Source organism: Parasteatoda tepidariorum, chromosome 6 (genome assembly GCF_043381705.1).
Source record: "Parasteatoda tepidariorum isolate YZ-2023 chromosome 6, CAS_Ptep_4.0, whole genome shotgun sequence".
NCBI lineage: Eukaryota > Metazoa > Arthropoda > Arachnida > Araneae > Theridiidae > Parasteatoda > Parasteatoda tepidariorum.
In genome coordinates, this window is record NC_092209.1 from 80523479 (window position 1) to 80533358 (window position 9880).

The 9880-nt window shown below is 31.3% G+C and overlaps 1 protein-coding gene across 1 annotated transcript in view; it reads left to right on the forward strand.

Moving 5' to 3' along the window:
• Positions 1–9880, forward strand: part of LOC107439105 (ankyrin repeat domain-containing protein SOWAHB) — a 61979-nt gene that overhangs the window by 20532 nt on the left and 31567 nt on the right. The gene's annotated exons all lie outside the window — the stretch shown is intronic.

The following is a 9880-nucleotide window of genomic DNA, read 5'->3' on the forward strand; positions in this document are numbered from 1 at the left end:
ATGCTTTCTATAATAATGGCAGGATGTTTACAAAATAATTTAAACATGTTTAAACTATCAATTATTTTATTATTATCTAATAGTCTTACCGCTCTACTCGCTTCGCTCACTGACTTCCCATTCATCATTGTTTTTTTTTATCCTTAAAAGTTGTTTAATTTTCCATTCTTTTATTTTCCGCAAAAACAAAGAACATTTTGTTATTAAAATAACAACAACTATCGTAATTTTTTGTGAGAAAATTTTGTTGTATGATGTTGTAAGATGTATGTTAATCGTAGCGAAATGAGATTACCTGATTTTTAAAAATAATCTACTATAATTGGGAGAAAAAAATTAACATAGGGAATACAGATTTGTGGCATTCAATAAGGAATAATCGAGAAGTAATTTTACTTAAGAAATAATCGAGAAGTAATTTTATTTATGGAATTATCGAGAAGTAACCTTACTTAAGGAATAATCGAGAAGTAATTTTACTTAAGGAATAATCGGGAAGTAATTTTACTAATGGAGTAATTGAGAAGTAATTTTTCTTAATGAGCAACCGAGAAGTAATTTTACTTAACGAATAATCGAGAAGTAATTTTACTTATGGTATAATTGAGAAGTAATTTTACTTAAGGAATAATCGAGAAGTAATTTAGCTTAAGAAATAATCGCTAAGAAATTTTACTTATGGAATAATCGAGAAGTAATTTTACTTAAAGAATAATAGAGAAGTAATTGTACTTAAGGAATAATTGAGAAGTAATTTTACTTAAGGAACAATCGATGAGTAATTTTACTTAAGGAATAATCGAGAAGTGATTTTACTTACGGAATAATAGAGAAGTAATTTTATTCAAGGAATAATCGAGAAGTAATTTTATTCAAGGAATAATCGAGAAGTAATTTTACTCGTTAACAGGATAAATGTCGTTATAACTATTCAAATTGGAAAGAGTTTTTGTGACTATGCAGTCTTTTATATTTTTAAAAATTACTATAGAAATCTAAACTCTAATCCTCTTTTTTTAAAACATAATATTTATTTATTTTTGTTACAATCATATAAAATAAAGATTTTTAGAGAAATTAGTTTTTTTTTAAACTAATGTTTAAATAGTCATTAAATAAAGAAAAAAAATGCGGAAGACGCGTTTAGAATTTAGAAGAAAAAAATTCCTTCATCACGTCAAATTTCATTTCTGTTGTTACATTTGAACAGGCAGTAGATAAGCTGACATTTTCTTTCACTACTAGTTTAACAATTACGTGAACCAATTATCGAATTTTAATTTTTCTTTTTTTGTTCCATCGTCCTCCTTGTACAGTGCTCAAAATAAAAAAACAGACCATCCTTAATAACTTTAGATCTAATAATCGGATCTTCACGTTCTATGACTCAATCTTATTGGTTAGAGGGGGTAACCTCAAATATGCTGATTTATTAGTGACGATATTTTAAGTTACGAAATCAGGCACAGAAACGTACTTTCTCTTAATAGACATTCCTTTTTTTTTCTCGATTGATTCGAATTTCTGACCCGTAAAACATAGGGGGTAGCCGCAATCTGAGAAAAATAATTCTTATAGTTTGGTCAGGAGAGGGGCCGAAATTTAAACCCCTTAATGTTAATTTTACTTTTTTACATATTTCGCCATATGTCGAGAAATTTTTAAGCGAATTAAAAAATATTTTACACACGAATCCAAACTTCGTTTATCTAGAGATAATTCCAAACAAAATACAACTTTTTTTTAGTACATATTTTTTTTAATTATTTTCTTTAATAATAATCGAAAAAATTATGAATTATAAGGCATTCAATTTTTCTCATCCTTTTAAATAGCAAAATATAAACGAAATCGGTCGAATAGTTTCCGATAAATGGAATTTTGAGAAAAATCGTATTTTTAAAAGTTAATTTCTTCAGAACTATTCGTCCGATTTTGCTCAAATATTGTATTTTGCCATGCACAAATACATTCTTTGAAATTATGCAAAAAGTTTTATATTATGCAACTCGAAATTTTTTCGTCCATTCTTAAATAAAATAATTAATATTTACTAAAAGTTATTTTTTGCAAGGAATTTCCTTTAATGAACAAATTTTATAATTGTATTAAAAAAAAATTTATTCGCTTAAAATTTTTTGAGATATGGGCGAAATACGCTAAAAGTAAAATTAAAATTAAGGGGTCAAAACTTTGGTCCAAGATTGCAGCTATCCCTATATTTTTGGGATCAAAAATCTGATTCCATCGTAAAAAGATATATTTATTCAGAAAAAGACCGTTTTTTTGTCTTATATCGTAACTTAAAATATACTAAAAAAACTAATTAATTAGCATGTTTGATTTCACCCTCTTGAACCTTTAACATTGAGAACTATAGAACGTGAAGATCTGATCATCAGATCAAATGTAATTCAGAAGACTCCCTTCAGAAGAGAAGAAGAATCGGAAGACTTCCTTTTAAGATTCGTTGTTACGTTTTCAAGCCTTATAAAATATATGAGTTTCTTGGGTTTACAATAATCAAAAATTGACATGGATAAAATTTTTAAAATGTTTGATAACAGTTAGACTTTGCTTTTTAAATTGAATCAAACACAAGTTTTTAATTGAAATTGCGAGGGTTTATTTAATCAAATCAAATCATATTTCTTAGTTTTAAAAAATATATAATTTTAAATTATATCCTTATATTTAAATGAAATTTTTTAAAGCTATTTAGTTACATGAATTAAGGCATTTTAATCAGTGATATTAATTATGAATAATATGGTGATTAAAAGATTTTTTTAAAAGTGTAGCTATTTAAAAACATTCAATATCTTCCATGAGCTTAAACAGTGGATAATATATAAATTTTCATTTAGAAGTATTATTACGTTAGAATGTAAACTTATAATTTTGTTTTATGCACTGTGATATAAGTATTCTCTTTTTATTTTCAAGTTACTGGAGCTGTTGTGGCACTCTTTGTTTAAAGCCTATCCACCGCGACAAGGTGGTGCCACATCGGATAGGGTCGGTTTTTAATTGTCCCGCCAAAAACCGTATAAAAAGCAGATAGTGATTCGATTTTTAATTGTCCTTCGGCCAAAAATCGTGTAAAATGCAAGCAATGTTTTGATTTTTAATTGTCTTAAAGCCAAAAATCACAGAAAAAGCAACTGCAAGAAAAGGTCCGGACACAGCGTAACCCTCAGAACATGCTGATGCTACTTATCACGGACATTCAGAGAGATTAAATCAATCTCTCTGGGCCATACAGAACAATTACTCTGTCTGGCTCAGAAAATCCAATTGCAAGTGAACAATGTTCACCCTGTCCAACGTTGTGCATTGAACAGCAATTGAATTTGGAAAAAAACTTGCAGATCCTTCTAAACCACTTCATAATGTCAGTGGGTATTTAAAACACTTTTTTTTGAAAAGAGCTTAAAAAGAACAAGTTGATCGCACCACTATCAAAATGGAAATGACTGAAGCAAAACAATTTTTCTTTATTAATCTTGCAACAATTAAATTAGAGTATTGTTGGTATGGTAGTTTTTTGTATTTAAACAACAAACATAAACAATGAGTAAGCTAATTGTTAAAATGAATTGCAAGTTAGAATTGTTTTATTCTTGAGCACCAGGTTGGTTTCCAGATGATCAGCTTCAATGAAATGGGAAAACACTTTCAAAAAAGTCACAAGAATAAGAGCTCGGGATATAATTTTTTTAATACAGTAAAAACTCGATGTAACGAAACAGCATATAACGATAAATCTATTATTCAAATAATCCACTAATTTCCATCAAAGTATTAGTACTTAATATACAAAAATTGTATGTTTATGACAAGTTAGAACACTTTCGCAACAAACTTTTTCAGGGCGGGGCATTTTTCTGTCCGTTATGCATGCGATCCTATTCGAAAAAGCGAAAAATATGGAAGATATCTTTGTTTCTTTTTTAAAATCATCATTGTTTATTTATTTGATTAATTTGTGCAGTTTCAATCATAATTTCTGTGGTTTTCGATAGCATTTACGGCGAGTATAGCTATGTTTTTAAAAATTCCAAATTTTTTGTTTACGATGAGCGAAATTTTGAATTTGAGTAATTTGATTGTTTTTAATATTAAATTATAATTTCTGGTGGAATTTAAAAATTACAAGTTATTCTTAAAGAGCGATACGGAGTAATTCGTATGCGTAGTGTCGAAGCCAAAAATTTTAGCTATTATTCGCTCTTTCCGCGCCTTCCTAACCAAACTACTGAAACCATATTTCCCAGATTGCAGCTTCCCCCTAAATTTTGAGAGTCAGAAATCAGAATCCGTTAAAAAAAAAAAAAGAAGGTATGTTTATTCAGAAAAAATACATTTTTGCGTCTGATTTTGTTACTTATAATACCGTCTGCACTTATTGATTGACATATTTGAGGTCACCCCTTTGAACCTTTAAGATTGAGTCCTAGAACGTGAAGATCCGATCATTAGATCAAAAGTTATTCAGGGTGGTCCGATTTTTATCTTGCGCACTGCACATATGACTTCGCGATGTCGTAATTTTCGTATTCCAAGTCTTACAGTTCTTGTCTATTCAAGTTATTAATAAATAAAATTTAGAAAATTATAAGATTGGAAAGAACGCGTGTCTTTTTAAATCCGAACTCTGTTTATCTGCAGACATTTTTTGAAAGTTTTTCACGGGTTACTGCTGAAAAACGATAATTACAGAAGAAATGAAGCTTATAGCTCTCAGAGAAACCGATAAGAATTTCAAGTTCACATCAAAACTAAAACCAGAACCGAAATTAAAAGTTCTAAGTGAATAATAATAAATAAAGAGAGAAAATGTACTACGCAAAACATCACAGACGACTTTCAGTACAAATCGTTAATATTCTCTGTCTTGATATTAAATAATTTGGAGCTTAGCAGTTCGTAAAAACATGAGTTGTGCGAAATAAACGAATAAAAAAAAAATAGAGGGAATATCTGCCACAGAGTCTGCATAGGAGAGAAAAGATTTGTTAGTTCCGTTAATAGGGAATGTGTGTTGGTTGGCAGAGCTAGAAATATCGTCTGCCGAGAGAAGAAAGCGTGATGAGTGTGTGACCAAACGACCTCTCATTTGTCTCTGTCTGTTTCATTGCATTCCGGTAGCATCGTCTGCTCCCCCTCTCTGTCACGATCTTTCCTAAACGAAAACGAAACATCACATGATACTCTGTTTAGGATGATTAAAAATTCCACACGCCGATTGCTTCGCATACCCTCCTTGCCAAAATGTCTTTTCTTGCTACTACTTTGAATTCATTTATTTTCTCTGGATTGCAGGAAAAAAAAAGAAAAAAATAAGTCGAGTGAAAGAAATTAATGTCGTCCGGACGTCTATAGTTCATTTTTATATATATTTATGTTGTGAGAAATGGCAATAGTGATAGGTTGTTATTTGATGACGTGGGAGAGGGTTTAGAAATGGAGAATAAAAAAAAACTAAACATCGTTTTCAGAAAACAAAACTCGTTACCGTTAGATTTCTCATAAATTTGAACCGTTTTCTTTGATTAATGAGTAGCTTACACACGCCACTTCAATTTTTTTCCTTCCTTTTTTTTCCCACCTAATTATTGTGTTTTTTATCCCTCTTTTTTGTGATAAAATATATTTTTTAAAACTGTACCGTGTCACTCAGTTATTTTCAATAGTATGATTTCCTATGGTTATATAAGAAAAAATTGAATAAAAATTAAGTAATATTACGAAAAAGGAAATGAAAAATATGAAAGTGGAGTTTAAATTTCATTAGCTTTTTATAAATTTTATTTTTTTATTAGAATAAAAAGACAAACGGCATACTTCAAAAAGAATATAATTTAAAAATTTATCCATAATATATTTTGTTCTGAAACTAAAGAATTTAATCAATAGGCGAAAAATAATTTTATTTTTTAATTCATTCGAAAAAAAAAACTTGTAAACATCACAAAGTTGTTTCTTTCTTTCTTCTTTATTTATTTATTTATTTTACTAAATTACAATGTCCGATCACACCGGTACCTGAATAACCTGGTTCCAATAAACGGCTGATTCCTCTAACTGGACATAACATTAGATGGAATTTTCTATGTGTTTCATGATATTACTAGTGTGAAGATACAGTAAAATTGAATAAAGTAAATTTATCGAATTAAAATGTCAATTAGAAATTTGAATAAAACGAGTGTGAGTATTTTTATTTAAATGTATTGTTAAGACGGTAATTAAAAACGCTTCTCTTCGTTGATCCCTTTATAAGAGATGCTGATGATCAGTAAAAGTGAGTAATCAGTGAAAGTGATGAAAACTAATTAGTTAAATAAAGTAATTGTGGAAAAAAAAAAGTGCAATTGTTATTTGACTAGCGAGGAACGGACACTTTCTTAAAACACAGATGCCAAGCATTGCTTTGAGCATTTTGGATCCTTTAATCCAAAATCCGTACATCTATAACCATTTTATAACGAGAATCTAACAGTTTAATCAGTGGAGAAATAATTTATAATAATTATATAATAATTTTTTACTTACTTTACCCTCTCACTACGAAAACGACAAATTACACCTCTGGTGGAACTGAATTGGAGAATGGTCGTTCTCTGGTTCAGGTAAAATTTACGATCTGTGGATGAATGAATGGATGTATGAATGGGTCCACCCAATAAACGGGTGTGACGTATGGGTGAGGCAGAATTCAAATTCTTGACCATAGATGGCGCCATTGAAAAACAAGAGCAATCGCGCCCCCCTCTGCCTTCATGGCCGACGACACCAACTGAGGAGACATTCCCAAAGAAATTGACGCAATGAACAATTTTTAATAGAAAGCATCTGCCTCCCAAAGGGTGGCGACTATGCCTGAAAACAAGGAAATTCCTGGATCAGTACCCCCAGAGGTATGATTTGTTATGGGAATATTGAGGACTTTGTGACTCGACAGATTTAACGTGCATCAGTCACCATTTAATACACGGAGACCGGCTGGGATCGAACTCAGGAACTTTTGGACATAGGCCAAGTGCCCTACCAACCAGGCTAACCCGGTCTCAAGGAATATATATTTCATAACCTTCGTTGAACTGCCGATCCAATTTTATGGGTTTACGACAACTAATGTTGAACTCCGTAACCTTGCAATTTTGAACCCAATCCAGGTGCGGTATTCGTATCGATCAGACATCGCTGCGATTCGAACCCGAGTCACCTCATTTCAAGGTGAACGCTCAATCCCCTAAACCACCACTGCTCAGTATAAGTTCATTTTATTTTATAATCGTCGTTGAATAGTCGACCCTTTTTTGGGGGGTTTAAGACTAATAATGTTCAACTCCGTAGCCTTGTAATTTTGAACCCAATTCAGAAGACAAGGGAACTCCTAGATCGAATATTGGGAGAAATTTTGCCTTCATGGAGGACTTTTTGGTGGAGCTAACCAGCATTTGCGTTACATGGAGAGGAAGACCACGAGAACCTCCCACGGTTAGCCTGACGGCACGGTAACCTTTTTTGGGTTTAAGACTAATAATGTTCAACTCCGTAGCCTTGTAATTTTGAACCCCAATCCAGAAGACAAGGGAATTCCTGGATCAAGTATTGAGAGAAATTTGCCTTCGTAGAGGACTTTTTAATGGACTTAGCCTGCATTTGCCTTACATGGAGAGGAAGACCACGAAGGAATATATATTAAATTAATGTTCTGAAATAGATATTTTTTCCTTTCTCTAGCTAATGCAGAAGTAGTACACGAAATTTTTGCTAGACGTTTAAAAACTGACACAATTAACAGTACAGGATTGTTCGGCTGATGAAGAAATGCTGAATGGATTCACAATATGCTTAGTTTTGAGAACGATAAAAGCAATTCAAAACAATTTTTTTCTTTTTCTTTTTTTAGAAAGACGAGCACAAACAAAAATTCAAATAGACATTCCTTTAAGATGGGGATAAAGCGTTAAGTTTTACGGAGAAAATAATATCACTGATAAATTTTCGGATTTGTGTTACTTGCGGTTAAAACATTTCTTCGAAAAAAGCTTGTTTTCAGGAGATAATTCTTAAGTGCTTTTCCTCTTGACTCTGGAGCAATCACTCTCCTGTTATATTTCCAATTATGTATACAGACACGAGAGGTCCTTTCTCATCCATCATAGCACTGATAAGTCTTCTCACACCCCACCCCCCTTATACAAATATGATTAATAAAGCAGAAAATAGGGAGAGAAGATAAGACGTTGAGTGTGAAATTGAGTGGGAATTAAGGAGGTCTTATCTGGTTCGAACGTTCGTGAACAGATTCTTAAAAAGACAAAATAGAATCATTTGAGGAGTTGATGGACAGGTAGCGAAATGTGGGATGATTTCACACTCACTACCTGATAACTTTTTCGCCTTTTAATTTATTTATTTAATGCCAAAAATACAGTCGGACCTCGCTATAGGGAACCATCCGCACAACCAGCAATAGGAAAACAATGGTTCAGTATAACGAAAAAAATTATTTTTTAGCGAATTACGGGTAGAATTGTCAGAGGAATTATATAATTTGCATCATAATTTATAAACTAACTAAAATATGTAGAATGTCTCTACAACTAACAGCGAATTTCTTCCTATAACGAAATTTTTATTCGAAACGTCAAGTAACAATCAGAATATTCTCGTTATAGCGAAGTGGATGTCATCCTATAATGAATATTTTAGACGTTTATCTTTTCAATTTCTGCTTGTGTGGCCAAAAAGTACAGTCGGATCTCGCTATAGGGAACCATCCGCACCTTCAGCAATAGGTAAATAATGGTTCAGTATATCGAAAAAAAAAAATTTTTTTTTAACGAATTATGGGTAGAATTGTCAGAAAAAGTACATAATTCTTCGTAAATTATAAACTAACTGAAATGTGTAGAATCACTACAATATATTTTTCTAACAGTGAATTTCTTCCAATAACGAAATTTTTATTCGAAACGTTAAGTAGCAATCAAAATATTCTCGTTATAGCGAAGTCGATGTCACCCTATAACGAATATTTTAGACGTTTATCTTTTCAATTTATGCTTGTGTGGCTAAAAAGTACAGTCGGACCCAGCAATGGATTAACAATGGTTCAGTAAATCGAAAAAATATTAGTTAGGGAATTACGGGTAGGATTGTCAGAAGAAGTACATAGTTTGCATCAAAAATTATAAACTTACTAAAATATGTATAATCACACTAAAAAATATTTTTTTAACAGAGAATTTCTTCCTATAACGAAATTTTTGTGTTCTGTTGCGTCACCAAAGAAAGCATTAAAATTAGCCAATTGTTACGCCAAACTTGGCTAATTGTGCGACAAAGGCCAATTGTGTTTTTTTTTTTCGTTTCAAATTTTGCTTTAATATCAGTTCCTTGATATATATTTTTTTTGTTACGAAATATGCGTAATCGATTGATAGAGCATTACATTTGCATCTGGTGTTTTCGCAAAAAAGGGAGGATTTAACATTACCCTCTTTTCAGAGCTACAAATATATCAACAATGTCAACAATGACATCGTCGCTATTGTAAATGTCCGAAATATTTGTTATATCCGATTTGATATTAATTTATTCGTTAATATCATTATATTTATTCGATATTTTAAGATCTGCTGAGGATAAATTAAGAGAAACATCAGTGTAGGATATACCGGACAAATGTATACCGGACAGTGGCACTTAGCTAGACCTAGTATACATTTCGGACGTTTACCAAAGTGACTATGGGATTGTCAACATTCACCAACATTCAACATTCTTATGTTTACATTATTGATTTTCGACATTGTAAATAATAGGCCTTGCTAAATTTTCTACAACTAAATATATATATATA